The sequence below is a fragment of the Megachile rotundata genome, chromosome 1, assembly GCF_050947335.1.
Source record: "Megachile rotundata isolate GNS110a chromosome 1, iyMegRotu1, whole genome shotgun sequence".
NCBI lineage: Eukaryota > Metazoa > Arthropoda > Insecta > Hymenoptera > Megachilidae > Megachile > Megachile rotundata.
Window position 1 is genome coordinate 8,953,803 of NC_134983.1, and position 25,715 is coordinate 8,979,517.

Here is a 25,715-nt window from a genome sequence, read left to right on the forward strand (position 1 = left end):
ACGCGTTGTAGCATCACGCATTGTATCGCCACGTGTTGTATCATCACGCGTTATATCGCCACGAGTCATATTCCCATGCGTTGTATCACCACGCATTATATAACTAAGCTTTATATTGCCATGCACAGTATCGCTGCGTGTTACACCGCTTTGTGTCAAATTATCACGAGTTATATCGCCACGTGTTATATCGCCTCGCGCTATAATTCCACGTACTATATCGCATCACATTAGAGCACCTCCCATTGCTCCATATTATACCACGCGTGTCTATCGTCATACACCACATCGCTACGCATTATATCGTCGTTAGAGAAGTTTTCAAGATGCAGCTCGTGCCACGTGTATGGAACGTCCTGTATAATAAATCTCGAAACAAGCGAATGCGCAGAAGGAAATAACATTGAAAGGTCATCGAAAATAACACAAGACGCGCGGTCGGATAACATCGTGAAAATATCAATCATAGTATACCTAGAAGGACGAACAGGGGCAGACAGAAAGGAAGAGAAGAAAAAGGATCGAGCAACCGTAAGGGAACGGGATGTGTACGCGAAAACAAGCGATTACTTCATCGAAGAATTCCTATCTCGGCGTGGATCTGTAGTAAACGGCCATCGCATTTGATGATTCGAATCCTCGTTTCGTACGGTGTTTGATAATCATCTTAACGCGTAACATCGCACTTATCTCTGCGTACGCTTATGCCTAACAGTTCCCGGACACTTGGTAACTTCGCTCTTGCGGTACATAGCTGTCGCTAAATGACATTTTCATTGAAATTTGATTTTTTACTGCTTGAGACTTTCGCTGAGACAAACAACTCGTAAATCAAAATATTTGTTGGACGGTTCGCTGGAAGTCTATTCGATACCTTTGATTCCTTTGCTTTCGAGAGGTAATTCTCAGTCACCATTCTATTTAATACAATAATTTGAAATAAGCATTTTTTAATTGATTCTATAATATGACACGTGTGATGCACAAACATGATGAAACAAACAATAGTGGAAATTATTAGTAGAGAAATACTAACCTCAAAAAAAATTCATTTAACTTTTTAACTAAGTTTTAAAGTTGCTGTTTGCAAATAGTCAAATTACCTTCGAATGCAAAAGGTTAATACTTGGCTTTAGTTTGGACCTTTATGTTTGTAACTTGCTTGCTTCCCTATTTTTGAATCTCGAAATTTACAAACTTTTGAATCCCTTTTCTAAATGTTCAAGTCCTTCAATTCCTAAATAGCTGTTCAGTGTCTGAACTTTCTACCAATCCGTAAATTTCTAAATCTCCAATCTTTTTAATTCTACATCTCCAAATTCTTTAGTCCCTGAATTTTTCAATCTTGAGATTCCTAAATACCCACATTCCTGTATCTCTAACTCACTACATGCCGTTTTCAAGTCCTCAAGTCTCCAAATCCCTAAATACCTAAATTCCTTAGTCCCTGAACTCCTAAATCTTGAAATTCTTAAATCCTTAATTCTTAAGTCCTCAAATCTCCAAATCCCTAAATTCCCAAATCCTTCCACACTATCTCCAAATCATCAGCATCCTCAAATTCTTAAATTCTCAAATATCCAAACTGCCAAATACCTAAATCCCTGTAATTTCCTACATATTTCACGAAATGCTTGTGTCCATAAGAGAAGCGATTAGACAGCATTTCAGAAGCGTTTTGCAGAAATCCTGTACACGGGTAATTTGTGTTCGCTTCTTTGATAAAGGACATTCTTTAGTCATAACGGTGCCCCATCCGTTCGTTAGAAAATTAGCGGAAAAAATTGTTGTTATTCGCTATCGGAATTCTTCAGGCATTCTCCAAGCTGCGAATCTCTCGCCAGGAATACCGCAAGCGATAATCAAACTTGCTAAAACCACCGTGTTCACACTTCCGTTTATTGCGTGACCTCGCGAGGGCATCGTCAATTTGACTATTACACATTAAAAAAATTGTACATCTGAACGATGCGATAAATCTGTGTTCACAACGAAGAAATTTTGGTGCCGAAGTATTTACGACTTCAGTTGCTTCTAATTGATCATCTTTACTTAGGTCCTAGTGATTTAACAGATCCTATTACTCAGTTGGGTCGTAAATTCCTTTCTCTTTGAATGTGTTCTTCGCTGACTTCATCTGTTATTCCGATTAAATTATAACAGCGTATCCTCCAGCTGGGTGTATCGCTGCAGTCTACCTATTTCCGTTCACGATCGCCATAATCGCGTTTATAGAAATTCATAGCGTCGTAGATTCTCAGCTTACAAACCGCGCCGGTGTACGTACAGTCGGGAGTGTCAATGGGTATACATTATTCGATAAATTTTAGTATTATAGGCTAAAGTCGCGTTGCCTTGAATTTATGGCAACGCAGGGGACCGCAGGGCCGTCGCTTCCACCTGTCTCGCCTTGAAGCTCGTTCTTATTGGGATGTAAAGCGTTGCACCGTGGCTTTGGTGACTTTTTGAGTATCCTTCGAGTGTTAGTAAATTTATTTTGATCCATCAAAAGGATAGGTACAAGCTATTACATTCGTATCGTTCAAATTACTGTCATACGAACAGGTGGTGAGATTTCTAATGTTATTTTATGTCGAAATTATTTCCGATATTAATTTTGGAAGCATATTGGCTGAATGAAATTAAGTTCATCTGGGTACAAAGTATCTTCTATTGAGGTACCACTGATGAAACAACTGAACTAATGGGGAGAATTTCATTCAATGTCGAAGTATCTTAGTCTTTATCACAGAAAATATTTATCGTAGGGTACGTATCGTTTTGGCTACCACGGGTGAAGTGTATGAAAAAGCTAGCAAGACCAAATCGTGAGAATTTCATACAATGTCAAAGTACCCATACTTTATCAAAGAATATAAAGTACTTAATTGGACACTTGGAACGAGTAAAATAGGCATACAAGAAATATCGAATCAAGTGAAATTCGAAGACAAAGTGCCTAATTAGGTTCTCTCGGCTATAATGAGGTATGGAGCATTGATTTAGCTACTACTATTGTGAAAGGTGAATAGGTCGTAGCGAGTAAAATAAATGACGTATAGGAAACAAACGAAAGTCTTTAAAAGATAAAGTACCTAATTCCATCGCACGAAATCAGGCACTCAATCTTGATACGAACACCAGTAGCGAGCGATCGAGATCGGGATCAATAATTTACATACATATTTAAAGGTTTCCATTGAATGGAAAGTCGATCGCAAGAATCCGGGAAAAAAAGGGAAGGGAATTTTCGCGCGGAGAAGAAAAGTTTCCAGTAATTTCGAGATGTCGAAACGAGAAGTATGACCGTCATAAATAATCGCCGTTGGTCTCTCTATCGAAGGTGTGTACCCACCTACCGGGAGAATTGCGAGACAATCCTGTGGCGAAGAAACTCTTCGTTTCTTCGATTTACTGTTCGCCGTTTCGCGATTCCCTTTCACCTAACGGTTCCCATGCACGCTGCTTAATGGCGGGAAGAAAGGTTTCGCCGGAGGAAAGCAAAATCGTCGATGAACCCCCTTCTGGTTTGTTTTTATCCGACAAATGTGTTCCGCTCACCGATGATTCCTTTCTGATAAAACCGCGAGACACGGCTGCCACGGTGAAAGCTAACTCGCGAACTCATCTTAAATGCATTCTATTAATTTCATCCTAGACACGAATGAATCTGCAGTAAAACGCGCTTGAAAATATCGAACCCGTTTTTACGGACGTACACGCTTGAAGTATGTTAACAGGTGTTCCTACCGATTGGTTCATTTATCTTGCAACTTTCCCCGTTCCTTGGTATTCCTAGATAATCGAGATCATTTATCGGAATTCTGCAATTTAACACATTTCTTTTTGTGCCGGAAAGGAATTAGGACGCTCTGTTAACGGACATCATGATACTCAAGGTTTAACTTTCGTTATATTGCACTATGTGTGAATATTAATGCTCATTATATCGCTACCCGTAATTATTATTCTGCACAGTAGTGTCACCATGATTTAGTATCACCACGCGTCATATCGCCACGTATTATATCACCACTCAACCATATCACCATACTTTAGATTACCACGCGTTATATCCTCACGCATCCATATCACCACGCGTTAAATTATCACGCGTTATATCGCCACGCATTGTATCTCCACGCGTTGTATCGTCACGCGTCATATCGCCACGCGTGGTATCGCCACAAATCCATATCACCACGCGTTAGATTATCACGCGTTATATCCCCACGCATCTATATCACCACGCGTTATATCGCCACGCGTTGTATCGTCACGCGTCATATCGCCACGCGTGGTATCGCTACAAATCCATATCACCACGCGTTAGATTATCACGCGTTATATCCCCACGCATCTATATCACCACGCGTTATATCGCCACGCGTTGTATCTCTACGCGTTGTATCGTCACGCGTCATATCGCCACGCGTGGTATCGCCACGCATCCATATCACCACGCGTTAGATTATCACACGTTATATCCCCACGCATCTATATCACCACGCGTTATATCGCCACGCGTTGTATCTCTACGCGTTATATCGTCACGCGTCATATCGCCACGCATCCATATCACCACGCGTTAGATTACCACGCGTTATATCCCCACGCACCCATATCACCACGCGTTAAATTATCACGCGTTATATCGCCACGCGTTGTATCTCTACGCGTTATATCCTCACGCATCTATATCACCACGCGTTAAATTATCACGCGTTATATCGCCACGCGTTGTATCTCTACGCGTTGTATCGTCACGCGTTATATCGCTACGCGTTGTATCACCACGCATCCATATCACCACGCGTTAGATTACCACGCGTTATATCCCCACGCATCCATATCGCCGCGCGTTAACATATCACGCGATATATCGCCACGCGTTGTATCTCCACGCGTTGTATCGTCACGCGTCATATCGCCACGCGTTAGATTACCACGCATCCATATCGCCGCGCGTTAAATTATCACACGTTATATCGCCACGCGTTGTATCTCCACGCGTTGTATCGTCACGCGTCATATCGCCACGCATTATATCACCACGCATCCATATCACCACGCGTTAGATTACCGCGCCTTATATCGCCAGACGTTATATTGCTTCGTGGTGTACCACCACGCGTAAATATCAAATTCTATATCGTCACGCATTATATCGCGTTAGGTCACCGGCTAGTCTACATCGTTGTACGTAAATATCGTCACGCATTATATCGTCATGCGTGAATATCGTTAGGCGTTACATCGCCACATGTTAAGAGGCTATAGGACCCGTACACTTTAACACCTCTGACAATATCGGGCCCATCAATCGCAAACGCATGGTGATGGATGATTATCGCGATCAAAATTTATCTTTCGAGCGACGTTCCCGCATCCAGCATATTCGCAGCATCCGACGATTACACGACACAGCAAGCTACCGGTGTACACGACAGTGCATGGTCGCTTCCTTTGATACGCTGCTACAATCCTAATCCCTCGTGCTTACAACGCGTCGGTGCTGTCCGTGAAATTGCATAATATAATCCACCCACGGTCGAGAAAACTCCTGGCGAGAGTAGGTGCTCGTACCACCCAGACAGGAGGCGGACTGAAGATTTGAATAATGAAACGAACTGCGAAGATGGACGATTTATTTTGTTCATATGCAATTTGTGGTAAAAGACAAATCTTGGAATTAGACATTTCTACACAAGTTGAAATGTATTGATGATCAAATATAAATATCAAATATCCAAACATCCTAAAATCTATTTCCATATAATATTACCTAATATTTTAAGTATAATAAATTTTCTCCGTGAATTTCCTAATATTTCTCACCCCAGTTAAAAAGCTTGACGTCGAATAAAAATGTACAAAAGCCAGCAATTTTCTACTCGACAAGCAACAAAGAGATTTTTTTCGCTGGCATCCCATGTTTCTTTCATTCTGAAATCGCATGGGCATCCTTCGTCGGTAATGAAACGCAACGTATACGTTGACGGGGTCATGAATATCCCCTGGGATGGCTCGTTGACACGAGATTCTTCTTCACAATCGCTTCCACACTTCGAGCAAAGGGACCACCAGCGAACGCTCATCGTTCGGGACATTCTTCAACGAGCGTGCCATTCTCGCGCGTATGACGCGAGCTTGAAGCGTGTTTAACCGGGCGCACAGGTGCTGAGCGTTCTCGAAGCTGTGTTTAATTGGTCCTCGAATGAACCTCGCAACCACGCATTGGCGTATCCAGGGTCTTCACATCACGTTTAAATTTAGCGATAGAATGCGTGACGATCGAACATGTAACATTTAAGTATTAAAGTTGGTCCCCGAAAAAATTCAAAAGTTTGAAAGTATAATTACATTTACAAATCAAACATTTGTAGCTGGGCAAATGTTGAAGATAGAAACATTTGAAACTAGGATAATGTTGAAAATGTAAACTCTTTGCAAATCACAGTTCTGTGATACAAAACGTGGGAACACACTGCGTGGTGATACAACGCATGGAAATACAGAACATTGCGACAAAAATGTCGTGGGAATACAAAACGTTCTGATACAAACGTACAGTGATAGTGCACATAGGAATACAATGAGTGGCAATACAACCTGTTGCAACCTACCGCTTTGCCATACCACGCATGACTGTGCGGCACATTGTGATAAAGCGCATAGTACTCTAACACATGGTAATTCAACACGTTGCAAGTTTACTCGAAAGATTAAATCTAATGCAACATAATCCGTTGCACGCCAATACTACACGTGGCCATCTAGCTTGTCATAATACAGGACATGGCAATGTAACACATGACAATTTGACATGTAGCGATATAACATGTGATTGTATACTAAACAGTGATGCAGCTTGTGGCAATCTAACGTGTGACAACTTAACTCGTCGCAATATAACGTAGCTATATAGCTCATATTGATGCAGTGTATGGCAATATAACGCGTGGCAATATATGACATGACAACTCAACGTGTTATTATGTAAAAAACAGTGATGCAGCATTAACAAGTTAATGCGCGGAAATATAATGTGTGGGAATAGAACGCGTGGCAATATATCAAATGGTAGTATAACACGTGACAATATAACGTTTGGCAATATACCAAATGGTAGTATAACACGTGACAATATAACGTTTGGCAATATATCAAATGGTAGTATAACACGTGACAATATAACGTTTGGCAATATATCAAATGGTAATATAATGGACGCTAATCGCAGCGCGTGACGATATAACGCGTGGCAATATAATTCGAGGCAATTTAAATTATCACTTTGAAATCAACACGTTGCAATATAAGTGACTAATCTTAACGAAAATGAAGATTGCAATTACGCCAATGTTCGCATGGTGCAGACAGTGGCTCGATTACACTCGTTCACGCTCCAAAAATTGGCGTGCAACAATCCGGGCTGTTTAACGATCCATCTCGAACAGTTGGCGTTTCGTGTGGGCACGAAACGATCGTAAATATCGAACTCGCGTGCGTCGGATCAATTAGCGAGCGTACGCGTAAGCTCAGTGACTGGTCTCGGAATATTTTCGACGATGCGCAATGCCTCCGCCGTTTAAATGCTTTTTAATGCGCGATTAGCGCGGCACGGGGTAAAAACGAGCAGTCGTTTAACTTTCGTTCGAATTTACTTGCTGTATACGGCGCGAAGCATGACGCGTATCGCGAAATGAAAATAATTTTTAGCAGGTGTGATTTTTTTTCCAGCATTTCAATATTTATCGCTTTTACACTCGCTGCGATGCACAGCGAATGCGCCTTTCTTTCCCGATGCCACATTCTTTGACGCAAGATAAATTTCGTAGGAACGCGGATAAACGCACTCGCGAAGAGATTAGTTTCTTGCCGGACATTTAAACCCTTTAGATTCAAGGTAATTTTAGTTTTGTAACTTTTGTTGATATTGTAAGGGAAGAAAGTAATTGATCGCGGGTGAGTAGAATACAGGCATACCTACGTTTATGGGGTATTAATTTATCCCGTTAAGTACCGAACAGTGATATGATGCAATTTTTGCACATTACTTCGTTCTTTGCAATGTTGCGTACAAAGGAGCATAAAATTTATCGTAAAGAACTTTTGAACGGTAGTTCTATTGCGACGTTGGTCGTGTACGAGTTAATTTACCTTATAATTTTCATAGTTAATACTTTTGTAAGTCTACATGGATGGAACATTCCGTACATATTTATCTCCGGCATATGTCAGTAATAATAGGACAATAATATAATAGTATAGCAAAATGATGAAATAGTACTTACAGTAAAATAATAAAATAAAAGCATTTTGGCAACAGATAGATAAACAAACACAAGTCGGAGTTGCGGGCTAGTAAAATGACACAAGCAATAAGTCATCGGTAAACGAAAAAGAAGCTAGAAATCGAACAACAATGAGAGAGCACAAAGCAAAGTTACCGGCCCGAAGCAAACCATTTTAAATCTCTGTAATCCGCTCGTACATTGTCCGACATAGCTTCGTTAGAGATAAAAATCACGACTCACGTATCGGATCTTCTCTCAGCGTGAGTCGAGAAAAGTAATCCTCTCGAAAAGTATTCGATCCTTTGATATTGAAATCGTTCCTAAGCCGGTTCGCCGGCGCAAAGTGTATTTTACAAATGATCCTAAACTATGCCGTATAAATAACACTGTATGCACGCTTATTGTCGCGATCGGCTTCTGGAACTGGCGACGCTTTCAAACGACAGCATTATGCGGGACACGGCGAACGCATTCAGACGCAATGGAGATCGACCATAACCTATAACACGCAACTTACATCCGAAGGAATACCTTGCACGCCAATTTCGTTTGTGTCGTTTAACCTGACTGGACTTTCTATTCCCAATTTTTCATATCTGTATGTGGGGATTCCTACATTCTTAGATTTGGAGAACTCTAGATACTTAAATCACTAGATACTTAGATACCTATAGTTTTAGATATCTAGGTACATAGATAGCTTTGCTTTTAGATTTATAGATTTTGGCATTCTTTGATTTTTAGATTTTTAGATTTTTAGATTTTTAGATTTTTAGATTTTTAGATTTCTAGATTTTTAGATTTTTAGATTCCTAGATCCCTAGATACCTATATTCCTAAATACTTCCATTCTTAGATTCCTACATTCATAGATACCTATATCTCCAGATACTGCCATAGCGAAATTTCCACATCCAGATATATCTATATTTCGAGATCTCTACATATATCGAAATCTCCATATCCCAAAATCTCTACGATCTTTAGGTCTTTATGTCCCGAAATCCCATTATCCCCAGATTTCGATGTACTGGAATTCTTACACCCCTCTATCCCTACATCCCTACATCCCTATATCCCACATTCTGCGACTCCTGTATCCCCATATTCCTACATTCCGAAACTGTCCCCATATCCCTGTATCCGACTCGTGCATCCCTACTTTCAATGATCGACGCATAAAAGTACGCGGTCCGAGTGTTCGACTGCGAACCTGTTAGATCTGAGACGCGTCGAATGGCCTGGTAGCCTGGTGAAATACGCGTCGGTACCGAGGAACGTATATATTCGTGTTGCACACGGGATACCAAGGTACCTACCGGTCTACCTGCAATCCATTTGCATGCAAGAAGTTCGCATGCTGTGCCGGCGCTGCCGTCATTTTTACTATTATTATAAAGTACATGTTAACCTACCCTTGCGTGTGCTGGCCGCATGCCGGTACAACGTCCCCTCGTTGGTTTATAAGCGCTATAAGTTTTATTGAAAAGCTGTCGATTTTTTTTTACCTCGTCGAATCGCAGGGAACACCGGTGCCTGTTCGAAACGGAACGAGATCCCCGGGGGCGCGAACCCTACGAGTTTGATAACGCGTTCCTGTTTCCAGACGGTCCTGCAACCCCTGGTTTTGCTTCGGAAAAATTCTACCGAGAATTATGCGACATTGCTACCGGTTAGAATGTTGGTTTGGTATTTACGGATAATGTTGCTGATATTGCCGGACTGGAACGCTGAGAGATGATCTGTGGTTGGATGTCATTTTATGAGTTGCTTTGTGAGATTTATTTGGTTTGGTTGACATTTTGAGAATGATCGATGGTAAACGCCGCATTTACTAACACACACTCGCACACACATGCACATGTGAACAAACATGCATATGCCTACAAAGGCACACATACATACACAGAGGGACACACATATTCATACACGCATACAAACACATATGTACATATACACACATACTCACACGCACATGCACATGCACACACTCACACACGTACATGTAAATTATACTGTGAATCATTTGATTGACAGATGGATGTCAGTATTTCTTGAAGTGCCTGCTATTACCATTTTCTTGGTTGTTTCTCATAATTCAGATACTAATTAAGCAATTTGAAACAAAAAGGTAGGCTTTCACCAACGTTAGAGAAGCTAATAAGAACTTTTACTTAACATACAAGTAAAAACATTATTTAAATAAATGTTCATTTTTACATAAAAATTACTATATTTTATCGAGTCGTCAACCCCATATTTTAGCTTTTGAAGAACTCTTTTAAGAACAGTAATAAGACATTAAGAATCAACATAATATCGATGGTACAAGAATATTGGTTTGTTCTCCATTAAATTTTAACAAATAGCGTAGGAGTGCATGTACGAATCAATTGTACTAGGTCATTTATAATTTAAATGGAAGCTATTTATTTCAACAGGGTAACGGTAACGAGCTCGTTCTAATGATCTCACGAATCGGTACACGAGAATAATAACTACATCAGCAACGTTGCTTCGCTTGCTTTGAACGAGAAACGTGCTGACAGTTAACATACTTTACAATGGAATTATGCACGTTACTACTCAATTCGTGCGGTGAAACTATGACAAATTTCTCTTTCGCTAAATATCTATTATGGTTTATGAATTTCATTAACGTTTCCGCTCCAGAAACTGGTAAGCTATTACTACGAATGCAATTTGTTTTAAACCGTAATTATGTGTTTAAAGACGATATTATTATTTGTATATTAATTAAATGCTCATCAACAATAATGCACAAAAATCCAAGCGAAAATAAAATAACACTATGGTGTTGTAAAAAAGTAGCTACACAAAATTTCCAGTTTACCCAGACATAGCAGTCGAGAATGAATTGATTCGAGATGATGGTAAGATATTTCTAAATCTTGTTCAAAGCAAAATAAAACGTTTCTATCGAGTCAGAACCACATACCAATTATTGAAGGCAATGGGGTATTGTTGAGTGAAAGCCACGTAACGCCCACGTCGCGATCGTGCAGCCGCATCTCTTGTCCCCTTGCATCGTGCATAGTCGTGTACCGTGCAGGAAGTCACGTGCACTTGTGTGCATCCCTGTCAGCTTTGTGTCCGTGGCTGTCGTACGCACACGTCTGGAACGAAAGCAAGATTCATCTGCATGGAACTCGATCCAGAGTGCAACGATCGTGGGCATCGACGATCGAAAGTGAGATTAGAAGATGATGTGAACCATTCGAAATCGCTATGAGACTAATCCTAATCACAATGGAAATATGTCATTAATCTTTCGGTAATATTTGTTCACACTCTACTGGATCGTTTAGGTTATTTTACTGTTTATGGAAAACCTTGACAAAATTCTGGGATATAAAAGATTTAGGACACTGGTTGGACATGTATAGTTCTTTGGTATATTACATATTTAATATTATTCATAATTTACCAGCTTGCTGTATATTAAATCAAAATCAGAAATATTTTTGTGCAGGAAGAAAATCACCGTTATTGTATGAATAACGAATTCTCTATATGTAAAAATCAACCCTTTGGTATTAAGTGTATTTGCTAAATATCGAGACATAAACATTGTCTGCCGTTTGGCACTAAACATCACTATTAAATTAATTTGAATAATGCATCTACCAAAAATTTCTGTTATCCTAACTATTCTACCAGTATTTGTTCACCAACGAAAAAATCGCAGAAATATTCGTGTGATTAATGAATATGAATTCCGTCTACCGTTTCGACGGCGATACGAAGATCGTTGCGAGGTAACTTTCGATCGGTGGTATTTCTTGTTACGTAAGTTTTATCAGAGGTGGAAGAGAGACTGGAAGCGTGGGCGCAAGTTCATTCTCCTTAACCAGCGATATCAATCACTGATAACGCAGCATCCTTGTATACAGACGAGTTGAACGTCTCTCGTTCGGGTAGGCCAAGTAACTGTAAACCGAGTTCGCGGTTGTATAGGGAAGGTTAGAGACGCGAGCTCATCTCTGGAAGCAGGTTTTATCAGTTTTGTCAAGGTTTACGGTACTCGGAACAACGGGCTAGCCATTAAACTAGGTCGTGATGCCTGTTGATGTTGATTCGTTCGTTTGCTTAGCGAAACATTGCGGTATCGGTTTCGCCTTTCCACGATGACGGTATCTCCATACAGTCACGTGTTATCTTCAAATTCACTTATACCTAACGGTTTATAATCGACTTCCCTGTTTCTTTAATGCATCCTTCAGTTCTTTGTATTTAACGGCGCAAGTATTCACTTTGGACTTTCAGCACAGTTATACGTACCATGTTTAGATTCGCATATGTTCAGTCTTATACGTACAAATTTTCTCAGATATTCAAATTAACAAATTGACAAATTTTCAGATGTTCAGGTTCACGAATTCATAAATGTACTTCCTATATTCTCATATGTTTAATTATACAAATTTCTGCATCTACAAATCTCTACACTTCAAGATAAACACTGAAAGAAAGTTTAAGACAATATGAACTACTATAACGACAATTTTACAAATCTCCATTTCTGCGATGCTTCATCTGCAATTAGTAACGTTTAGAATTAACAGAGACTCTGATACAAATGACTCTGTCCAATTTATACCGCAAATGAAATCCTCAGCGACCGAGGGAATCGTTCTCGACAATGGTGAGTACAGAGCCATTGATCTCGAGTGAAAATGGAACTCGAAGGTGGCCGTGTTTCGCGACTCCTTGGCGATTTATCCGCTTGCTCAATGACTCCAACGAGAAGTGGGACATGGAGTCGTAGAATCGTCGCTTCTAAGTCTCGTGTTGCTAAACGTTGATGTACGGTAAAAAAAGCTATGAATGTAGGATGTCAGTTACGACGTTGCCTCAACAGAAGGCTACGAATTAACACCTGGGTTACATGGCGTTTTACTCCCGTTTCTCGAAAATCACTAACCGGTTGAAACGCTAGGGTTCGACGGACCTTCATTCTTTCCTTTTTGCAAAGCATGCTGCGAATCGATCGAACATGTTCGCCTGAGAACGCGTAAATTATGCTTTGTTCTCTGGCAGCGACCAGCCAGCCAACAAATCATATCGACACACTCGACCCGATGTTTCTTCGTACACCTCCCACGCCCTACGGAACCTCCCTCTTATCGATGTTCTCCCGTGAAAAAACGCGTTGCGATGTCTTCATAAATACAGTATTGGACACATGTACTCGGACAAATGAGTTTTCGTATACTGTTCGATTCACAAGAAATACGGATAATGCATCTAATTGTAGAGGACAAAGAATTCGTATTGTACAAATTTAATCCGGTGACCCCAGCTTGGATCTGGTACTTCAAAAATGTTTTAACATGTTAGAAATTGATATATGTTGCACGACTGTTCAAATAATTATTTTAACATCAAATTAAATCACCTGTAATATTTCAGCTTAATTCTTTCGCAGCAATAAACGCGAATAATGTAATTATTTGAGCGAAGCCCTTTCACAGTAAAAATGAATTTACGTGTCGTTAAAATGTAATTCAATTAATACTAATCGAAGCTAACATACTAAACAGCAACTTCTTCAGGGGCTATTCTCCATATTGATGAAGCAGTCGAACAGCGATAGGTAAATGATGTTAAAAGCTCTCATTAACAGCGCAAATAAGAGAATTCTGTGCGCGTACACTTAAAGAAACGTTAAGCCGGTATTACGTTTCAATTAAAATCGCAAGCGGATTCACGCATCAAGGAACATCCTCGTGCATATAAATTTTTGGAATAACCCATCGGGAAGTCGCGTGATTGCACGTTTTTCCTTTAGTCGATACGAGAGCTGATTGCCGACGCTTCTATTAAGTTCGAGCAACGAGAAGGAACGGTCTCCATTAGGCGATGCCCGCAGGATCCGACGCAAAAATCATAGCCGTTTCATTAAGCCTCGATCCCGATCGAGCTCGAGCAACTTTCAAGGTGAACCTATCAGGGATGCGCCATCTCTTTTTCCCGCCGCCCTGAAAACAATTACCGGCCAGCCGTCTGGCGATTCGCGTTTCGTATACATAACGCCACGCCGAGAGGCGCAACGAATCTTCATCGAGATACCAGTCTCCCTCCAAGTGAAATATAAACGACGCTGGCGTTTTAATTGCTACATCCTACCCCGATGCTTTTACTTCTCTTAAACTGAATACAGATTGCGTTATTTTAGATTGGATAGATGCGTTAAGTCTGATATGTTATTTTGTTTTGAGGCTTAGTTTAAAACTGAGAGACTTTTTTCTTCGTAAATAATGTATTATTAGTTAATTATGTTTTGGTCTCGGTGGAGTGGTAGAGTTATTTTGATCATTATGGATAGGACACTCGAGTGCGATGTTGGGTGTATGCATATACAATTAACAATTTTTGATTTTTAAAAGCTTGACAATTGATAAATCTCTACAGTTCCAGGTCGCAAATTTCTTTATACTCAAACTTTTACATTTTTAAATCCCTACATCTCCATATCTGTACATTTGCAGATAGTAAGTCCACAAACTTCATAGGTTACATTCGTAAATTCTCATATAACCAAATTTCTAATGCACCAAATTCTTCGGTTCTGTAAATCTAACCTCCTAAATTTCCACATACCCAAATCTGTGAACTTGCTAACACCAGAATCCCCAAGTTCCTATGTCCCCTAATACTCACGTCCATAAATTCCTATATTCCACAAAAATCATAGATTCTCGCATACATCCTTAAACTCTAAGATTCCAGAAATCTAATCAAATCTCCAAATTTCCAAAGATCAAAAATCCCAAAAAATTCTTAAAATTCCTAAAAATCCCTAACAATGCTAAATCCTTAGAATGTCCAAAAATAAACGAGTGAACTTTCATCGCTTGCTACATTTACGTGAAAGAGTGCAGTCTTGTTGACTGCACGTACCGTATATTCGTACCGATATTACAGTGGGCAAACTCGATGTTGGCGTTAGAAGATAGAGGACGAGAAAGGGACGGTGGCTGTGGAAAATGAGAGAAGCCGGCGCGGCTGAGAGTTACTGGAATTTATTAGCGATCGTACATACAGATACAACGGCGCATCGCAATAACACTTCTTCTAACAGGTTTCCTTGGCTTCGATAAAATCGTCGACAGTCGCGTTGCGCCTTTTGCAACGCCCTGTACGCACCTGCGCGTCACGATCCCACCATAGAGATCCTCTTAATAACGCCATTAACGGCAACCTGGTAGGAAAGTCCTTTTGCAAATCTTTCTAGGGTTTACGAACGGTAATCTGAAACTGTGCTGCGTGGGCGGTTGCCCTGATTATGGCCGACTTCTTAGGGCAAATACGATAGACTTGAAAGGAAAAAATTATGTGTGATGAAATTTTAATATCTTTTAGCGTCAGCAGTATAGTTTTTGTTTAGAAAGAAATTAACCTTCTGAATCCATATTTTGATCAAAGTTCCACTTTCATCTTTTAACGTCTGTAGTAGCTTGGGTCAAAGTACTATCTCCATCAGTTTAAAGTTTCTTACACTACACCCCATTACAAATGAAAAGCTTTCTGTTACAAAATATAGTAACTACTAAGTGTACTAAATACTAATTAGCAAGTTATATCCGATAATATAAAATTTGGAGAATAAAGAATGACTTATATCTACGAAGTTCGTTGACGTTAAATGAATTGAAAGAACATGATTTTCTAAATTTGCATACAATTACTTGCCGACACCATGGGAACGAAAAAGCGAAGACGGCCTTTCTAATTAATTAGCGTTATTTCTTGTCACATGAATACTCCATTCTCTCGTGAGCACGCAGCTGGTTATTTCAGAACGTGGCGAAAGATATATCGATATCCTTCTGGATGACGAGGTGCAACATGTTTACCGAGAAAGCGCATGGGTGTACCGCCGCAACGAGCACTATTTTTCTTCGTAACTGTCTAAATGTTAAACGAGCGTGTGGCAATTCTGCGATAGCAATTATTGGAAAGGCTCATTATGACAATGCATTTAGACCGTTGTTTAGCTGATTATTTCTTTCTGCAGTTCGCTGATATTTTCTTCTTTGGTTTCAGGTACCATGTCACTGTTACCGCGAGCTAAGTTTGCCGATTTAGAGTCACCTGTACGTGAGTCACTTAAGCTTGCTTAATAATCTTAATATCCGTATTATCTTGTTGTAATAGAAATAGTAATTTGAATAAGAATGTCATGAATACTCTCCAGTACTCTCAAGTACAATGTCTACTGTAATGTACAGTACCTACATACGTACATATCTAAGACACGTAGATACTCACATATATAGATGCTTAGATGCATAGATATTCACATATGTAGGTACCTACATAGATACCTACATATATGACCTGCATATGTAGATACTCAAATACGTAGATATCTGAATACATAGGTACTCTCAGATACGTACATACTCACATGTGTAGATACCTACATGCACAGATATCTAGATATGTAGATACTGACATACGTACATGTATGTATATCGGAACTCTATATTCTATTTATGTATATGTGTGTATATGTATGTATATATATACCTTCTATGTAGTTACATCACGTATGTATATTACATATGTATATTTATGAATTGTATATCACCGCGTACGAAAATTTCCGCATCCTCTGAACCGTGCTGTAGCCTTCGCAGGCTCCCGAAGAAGCATCTCGCAAATGAACATCTGCATAGCGAAAATTAATGAACTATTCGAGACCGCTATCGTATCGAAATCGACGCATTCTTGAATCGATGGAAGGGATTTCCGCGTCGGATCCGTTCAATTTATCTTCCGTCCATTACTTCGCGTCAGCTTCAAACAGAAGCCCGTAAACTCGGCGCAACCGGCCGGCATATTAATTACGATTTGTCGCGACGTTAAGGCTCGCCTTGAAATTGGTTGCGACGTCGAAGGTAGTCGTGGACGAGGGTGCGTTTGCAATTAAACATGTTCCTTGCGCCTCGTTGAACAAAGTTGTTCCGAAGCTTCGACTTGTCTCGACGGCTGAACGAGTCGGCCTCAGACAACTTTCTATCAGCATTTGCATTTGAACGTTTCGCGTATTGCGAAATCGCTGCAGGGACCCATCGTTTCGCTTATGGCCGTGATTAAACGCGAATGTTAATTAAACACGAATTATGTGGCACGGTAAGAATGATTACTATTGATCGATATAGTACTGATTGAATCGATGATACGTGTAATGAATTTGTAAATGGGTGCTTTGCGCTGGGAAACTTGGAACTGGATCGAAGGATGGGGTCTATGTAGTCATGTGTCAAATAATATGCATTTTGAATAACATGTTCATATAACATTTGAAACGATTAATGATGGAAGGGCTCACATTTTATAAGACAAAAGGATGACATATTGATGTTCCATTTTGTAATTTTATCTGGCACCAGTTGTACACTAACTGTACACTAGTTGTGAGACACCCTATATACATGTATACATAAATATACAAATACACTTGCACTTATTGTATTATAATATATAGTCGTACAATTATTATTCTACATATACTGTCGTATAACTTACATTATTTCTGCTGATTTCTATCACAAATTGATTAACCACTTTACCACTGCTTGTAATTTCAAATTAAACGAGCACAAGTTTCAATGTAAACAATCTCGAGAATACATCTCGAAATGAAAGTAGCTATTTAGACCACTTCCTGTATTATTAATACCCGGGAAAAATCTGCAGATTGAATCCGCAGAAAGCAGCGCAATCGTATATCGCGCACGGAGCTGTTCAATTACGTATTCGAGGCACGCAAACACCGATAAAGGAAGAGCAAAGTAAATTTTATCCATTCTACCGCGCGATTGCACCTCGATGGCGATTCTAAAACAGCCAAAGGGGATATTCTACGGTGCAGTAAATTCCCAGTCATCCTGTGCAATCATTCTAACCCACCCTTTGCTTAGCGTTCATCGGACCTGGACCTTTGAATCCTTCACCTCCTCTCGTTGTTCCGCTCGGGTAATTTGCGATCGAACAACAGGTCCGATTTTTTCGAGAACATCGATCTATCCGGATGCGTTTGTCCTTCGAATCGAACGATTGTTAGACAAACATCGTACTTCCAGGAAAATTATTTGTATCTCCTCGGCTGAGTCTTTCACGCTTGATTGTACATTTTTATCATTTTAACTGGTTCTTGATTGTTCACATTTCTTTTTTTTTTTTTTAAGAAATATGAGAAGATGGGAATTCATCGATGTGGAGGATTGGGATTACCCAAATTATGTATATAAAATTTTTCCTCAAGTTCTTCCTTCTTTTTAAAATTCACAGTTTATTTTGTTCAATGACGCACTGAGAAGACACAATGCAATTACAAATTTTTGGAATATCAACCTTTTAGTTTTTAGTAAAAACTACGAAGCTTATGTTATTAATGTTATGACAAATTTTCGTTATACGGTTATAAAAGATGCTCAAAGTGCTAACGCAAAATGTATTCGAACTCTGTAGAAAATTGCAACATAAATATATAATTTGTATGTAAATATAGATGGAAGACTGTTCTTGAATTTGTCTCTCCATCGTTGGTAGTCGATTGTAATGTTTACAATTTATCTGTAATTTTCTTAATTGCAAGCGTCCTTCGGCACGACAATTTTCTTTCGTCGATAATCGTCGATGATTTTTAAGGAATTCGTGTGTCATCGACTCCCTTAGTGAAAATACCGCCATCTGGGAATTTCACTTAGACGTCGAGGTCGAAAGAGACAATCACATTTAAATAAAAAAAAAAAAACAGAAATAATCTTGTAAATTATTTTGCAAGATTTCGAGAAATTGAAACGGCCTCTGTATATGAATTACTGGCAATTTTTTGCACTGCCTTGTTCTGTCATCTGCGACATTATACGTTAAATTACGCGTGACGTGGAAAGTTAAAGTGATTTCGGGATTTACATATTTGGAGGGTTAATTGTATGGTATAAGTGATTATTTATTTGTGAATAAGTTGGAAAACTGCTACATGTTAAATTGGAACTTGTTAGATCATTGAAGGTTGGATTACTACCTGTTAGATATTGGCGCGTTGGATATCGACGCGTTAGATATCAACGCGTTGGGTTTCGACGCGTTAGATTTCGACGCGTTAGATATCAACGCGTTGAATATCGACGCGTTGGATTCCGGCACGCTGGATTTCGACGAGTTGGATATCGGTGCGTTAGATATCAACGCGTTGGATTTCAACGCGTTGGATGTCGACGCGTTGGATATCGGTGCGTTAGATATCAACGCGTAGGATTCCGGCGCGTTGGATTTCGACGCGTTAGATTTCGACGCGTTAGATATCAACGCGTTGAATATCGACGCGTTGAATATCGACGCGTTGGATTCCGGCACGCTGGATTTCGACGAGTTGGATATCGGTGCGTTAGATATCAACGCGTTGGATTTCAACGCGTTGGATGTCGACGCGTTGGATATCGGTGCGTTAGATATCAACGCGTAGGATTCCGGCGCGTTGGATTTCGACGCGTTGGATGTCGATGCGTTGGATATCGGTGCGTTAGACATCAACGCGTTGGATTTCGACGCGTTAGATTTCGATACACTGAGTTTGGGGGCGTTGGATGTTGATGCGTTGAATATTGATACGTTAGATTTCGTCGTGTTGGATATTGCCCGTTGAATGTCGAGTTGTAAAGCAACGCGTTAGATCACCGTGCATTAGATAGCGTCTCATTAAACTGTTCCGCACTAGATTTCCACACAGTGTATTACTACATGTTAGATCATCACGGCATATTGTATATTTACACATAAGACCTCTATGGTGTACTACTCGCTATCTTGCCATTCATTGTGTTCTATTGCTTATCATTTCTAATAAAATCAGAAATATCCTCCTTCCTATATAATAAAAACCCTGTTTAGACCAATACATAACTTTGAAACGTCCTCATAAAAAATGAGCATGAACAACCTCATTCACACCTAGATTACCATTTCGCAATCGAATAATCTGCACAATATGTACACACGAGTGAACATCGAAAAAAGAAAGGATCTTCCGTGTCATCGAGCAATGACCAATCTCAGGTTATCTGAAATCGCGTTAGACGCTCGAGGTTAGAACGCTTTGAACGTAATTAAGAAACGTTCCATGTGGAACGTGCAGGTTGGCTGCTTCATTGTCTCGTCGCGTGTTTTTCTTTTATCACGAGGTCGATAATTATTATCGAATCAAAGGGTACGACGCCGCTCGACGAGTGTTGTTGGCTGGCTCTTTTATGCAGTGTCTGTTGCACGCCTACCGGTCGAGAGGTCAGACGCAAAGGCCTTCAGGGCTATGGAGACGTAGCGCAAACCAACCGAAGAGATTCAACAGATACATCCATCTCGGACGCGGCTGATGCATCCTTGGAAATAATCGCTCGAACACGGCCTTCCTTCCACTCCTGTCAACAGCATTTTTCGATATTTTTAAGCATACTCTCGTAAGGTTTTATTCAGGGGATCATCTTCGATCGTTATGTTTCGATTCTTGTTAGCATGATTCAAAGAGAAATTTTGATGGATTTCAACGTGCGTTGGATTTCGGCGCATTGGATATCGACGCGATAGATTTTGGCACGTTACGTTTCGGCAAGTTGGATTTCAACGCGTTAGATTTCGACACGTTGGATATCGGTACGTTAGACATCAACGCGTTGGATATTGGTGCGTTGGATTTCGACGCGTTGGATGTCGACGCGTTGGATGTCGACGCGTTGGATATCAGTGCGTTAGATATCAACGCGTTGGATTTCGACGCATTGGATATCAACGCGTTGGATTTCGACGCGTTGGATATTGGTGCGCTGGATTTCGGCACGTTGGATTCCGACGCGTTGGATGTCGACGCGTTGGATATCAGTGCGTTAGATATCAACGCGTTGGATTTCGACGCATTGGATATCAACGCGTTGGATTTCGACGCGTTGGATATTGGTGCGTTGGATTTCGACGCGTTGGATGTCGACGCGTTGGATATCAGTGCGTTAGATATCAACGCGTTGGATTTCGACGCTTGGATATCAACGCGTTGGATTTCGACGCGTCGGATATTGGTGCGTTGGATTTCGGCACGTTGGATTCCGACGCGTTGGATGTCGACGCGTTGGATATCAGTGCGTTAGATATCAACGCGTTGGATTTCGACGCGTTGGATATTGGTGCGTTGGATTTCGACGCGTTGGATATCAGTGCGTTAGATATCAACGCGTTGGATTTCGACGCATTGGATATCAACGCGTTGGATTTCGACGCGTTGGATATTGGTGCGTTGGATTTCGACGCGTTGGATGTCGACGCGTTGGATATCAGTGCGTTAGATATCAACGCGTTGGATTTCGACGCTTGGATATCAACGCGTTGGATTTCGACGCGTCGGATATTGGTGCGTTGGATTTCGGCACGTTGGATTCCGACGCGTTGGATGTCGACGCGTTGGATATCAGTGCGTTAGATATCAACGCGTTGGATTTCGACGCATTGGATATCAACGCGTTGGATTTCGACGCGTTGGATATTGGTGCGTTGGATTTCGACGCGTTGGATGTCGACGCGTTGGATATCAGTGCGTTAGATATCAACGCGTTGGATTTCGACGCTTGGATATCAACGCGTTGGATTTCGACGCGTCGGATATTGGTGCGTTGGATTTCGGCACGTTGGATTCCGACGCGTTGGATGTCGACGCGTTGGATATCAGTGCGTTAGATATCAACGCGTTGGATTTCGACGCGTTGGATATTGGTGCGTTGGATTTCGACGCGTTGGATATCAGTGCGTTAGATATCAACGCGTTGGATTTCGACGCATTGGATATCAACGCGTTGGATTTCGACGCGTTGGATATTGGTGCGTTGGATTTCGACGCGTTGGATGTCGACGCGTTGGATATCAGTGCGTTAGATATCAACGCGTTGGATTTCGACGCTTGGATATCAACGCGTTGGATTTCGACGCGTCGGATATTGGTGCGTTGGATTTCGGCACGTTGGATTCCGACGCGTTGGATGTCGACGCGTTGGATATCAGTGCGTTAGATATCAACGCGTTGGATTTCGACGCATTGGATATCAACGCGTTGGATTTCGACGCGTTGGATATTGGTGCGTTGGATTTCGACGCGTTGGATGTCGACGCGTTGGATATCAGTGCGTTAGATATCAACGCGTTGGATTTCGACGCTTGGATATCAACGCGTTGGATTTCGACGCGTCGGATATTGGTGCGTTGGATTTCGGCACGTTGGATTCCGACGCGTTGGATGTCGACGCGTTGGATATCAGTGCGTTAGATATCAACGCGTTGGATTTCGACGCGTTGGATATTGGTGCGTTGGATTTCGACGCGTTGGATATCAGTGCGTTAGATATCAACGCGTTGGATTTCGACGCATTGGATATCAACGCGTTGGATTTCGACGCGTTGGATATTGGTGCGTTGGATTTCGACGCGTTGGATGTCGACGCGTTGGATATCAGTGCGTTAGATATCAACGCGTTGGATTTCGACGCTTGGATATCAACGCGTTGGATTTCGACGCGTCGGATATTGGTGCGTTGGATTTCGGCACGTTGGATTCCGACGCGTTGGATGTCGACGCGTTGGATATCAGTGCGTTAGATATCAACGCGTTGGATTTCGACGCGTTGGATATTGGTGCGTTGGATTTCGACGCGTTGGATATCAGTGCGTTAGATATCAACGCGTTGGATTTCGACGCATTGGATATCAGCGCGTTGGATTTCGACGCGTTGGATATTGGTGCGTTGGATTTCGGCACGTTGGATTTCGACGCGTTGGATATCAGTGCGTTAGATTTCAACGCTTTGGATTTCGGTACATTGAATTTCGATGCGTTAGATTTAGGCATGTAGAATTTCGACGCGTTGGATATGGTCATGTTGAATTTTAACACGTTAGATATCAACGCGTTGGATATCTGTGCGTTCGGTTGCAACGCTCTGACTGTCGATACATTGAATTCTTAAATATTAAATTTTTGCAAGTTGAGTATTGATGAGTTGGATCTCGATGAGTTGAAATCTCATCTACTCAATATGTCGTTGCATCGAATCCATTGTAATAGCATAAATTATCGCATACACACAACATAACCTAGCATCGTATAATATACTAGTTTATATAATAGTATTATATTATAATTATATTATACAATAATATATTTTAGAGTTAGGTTACAGTTACATTAATGTATATTACATCTGCTTATATTAGACAATATTAAACACCTTTCAGTATTACCATATTATAATTATATTATCATGTATTTTAGAATTAAGTTACAGTTTCACTAACGTATATTAAATTTGCTTATATTAGACAATATAAACACCTTTGAGTCGAATTCTTTTTCAAGTTTTCTCTGAAAAGTCTGCAATATAACCGAACACCGGAAGAGTTGTTTTCTTGCCAAACAGACTCGTCCCGTTCCTGGTATCTATAAAGTACGTTACTTTTTGTCCGTTCTCCGCACGCACAAAAATCTTATAATGTGCGCATCCGGCGTAAAATCTCTTAACGGGTAAAACATAGAGCGTATCTTGCTCCCAAAGAAAGCCACTCGTTACTTCTTCTTCGGTGAAATATTATTTCCGCTCCGAGATCGGTTGTTTTCTTACGCGAACAAAGAACCCCTTCCGTGAACTACACGTAGTTTTCTTCCCTTTTTTATTGTCTGCATGTCACGCAAAGGTCAGAAGCGTGCAGCAGTTCTCTTCCGTATTCAAATCGTTCCAATTTACATCCATTACTGATTTCTGGCTGAAATTTCTTGAACTATGGTATTTCTAATATTGATGGTGTTCGAGAGGAAATGAATCTGTGATTCACCATGATCGTTGCTCGATACAATTAACGGACAAGTTTTTTAAGATTAAGTGGACTAGAAACTCCTTCAACGGAACGTTTGCTCGCTGTTCTACAAAACCACGCTTCCTCCAACAAGATTTAGCGTGTAATTAGCGTTCGTGAAACGGTTCTTAAAGGTAACGTGAAATCGGGACTTGTACACAAGCAAACAAATTTTTAAGTCAGACAATTGCTCTTGGAGAACATTTTGCAAAGTTTTGAAAATAGCTTGAATGATATTTAACTTTCCAATCTCTCAAATGACAAAATTTGTAATTTTTCATATACTGAAATCACCAAGGTTTCAAACTTCCCATTTCTCAAATTTATATAATATTCAAATTCTTAAGTTTCTACATTCTTTAAATTTTCAAATTCCCAAATTTGCAGTATTTGGAATACTTATTTTCTAGGAATTTTTATATTCTGAAAATATCAAGTTTTTGAATATCGAAACTTCGAAAATTCCCAAATCATCAAATCCCTAATTTCCAAATCTCCAAACCCAAAAATTCCCAAATCATCAAACCCTGAATTTCCAAATCTCCAAACCTCAAAATTCCAAAAGTTCCACCCGCACTCATAAACTGCAAGCGGTATAAATATATCACTTGCGTACTTTAACCACTGTTTTCAGAAGCATAACGTTTCTTTCCGTCGTTCGACATTAATGTATCGCCGTTTAGACGCGGAAGGTTCACGGTCACCGACATTACTCTCGGCGCAGCAACCCTCGTAAGTCCGAGCTCGTGTTTTTGAAACTGTCAGGCTACTGAGGAGCCGTAGATCTTCGGGAAGTTGGCGTCCATTAAACGAGCGTAAAACCGCAAAGGAGAAAAAAAAGGTTGGCCGCTTCTGGAAAGTGGCGGAACGGCCGTAAAACTGTAGAACAATTTGAGGCGGTGCTGCGTAGGCGCCCTTTGAGTTCTCCTTTTTTTTCTTCCTCTTGAACCAGCGGTTGGAGCCAGACAACCCGGTGAAAAAGAGATACCAACAGAGAGAACAGAGAGAACAAGAAAGACAGAGCAGATGTATGATTCACGATTATTACAAGCGTTCCTCGTTCTGACCACGCTCGTGTTTAGTCTTCGTTGTTTAACCTATAAAGTGGCCGGGGTTCCTGTACGAAATTAACGTGCTTTACGGTACTGCCCTTCTGGCTCGTATTTTTGCTCCAAAGCATTCGTCGTTTGCGTCTCGCAAATTAATTTCTCGATTGATGGTCGCGGAAGCTTTGCGGCGAGAATTGTCCGTTTAAGGTGCTTCTTGTCCTTTTAGCATGAGAAGTTGCCGATCAAAATTTATCGTAGTAGCTTTCAAACTGGAGGTTCAAGGTTTTTATTCTTTGGGTGAGCTGATTTGCTACATGATTTTGGAGTGTTAGGTCCTGTGTCAGATGTTGATAGGAAATTCACCAAACTCTTCAGGTTTATCGCTTTTTAAAATTACGTACACAAAATTTGAGACATACAAAATTTTTAGGTTTGTAAATTTTAAGAC

General features: G+C 40.6%; 1 protein-coding gene and 1 long non-coding RNA gene across 3 annotated transcripts in view; both read left to right on the forward strand.

Annotated features, from left to right (window-relative positions):
• The window catches only part of LOC100880368 (Tie-like receptor tyrosine kinase), a 255,904-nt gene that overhangs the window by 129,662 nt on the left and 100,527 nt on the right, over window positions 1–25,715 (forward strand). The window lies entirely within an intron of this gene.
• Window positions 1–25,715, forward strand: part of LOC143265543 (uncharacterized) — a 126,178-nt gene that overhangs the window by 81,097 nt on the left and 19,366 nt on the right. Inside the window, exon 4 of the long non-coding RNA XR_013040167.1 lies at window positions 16,371–16,424. This is a non-coding gene — a long non-coding RNA (uncharacterized LOC143265543). The remainder of the gene's footprint in view (window positions 1–16,370; window positions 16,425–25,715) is intronic.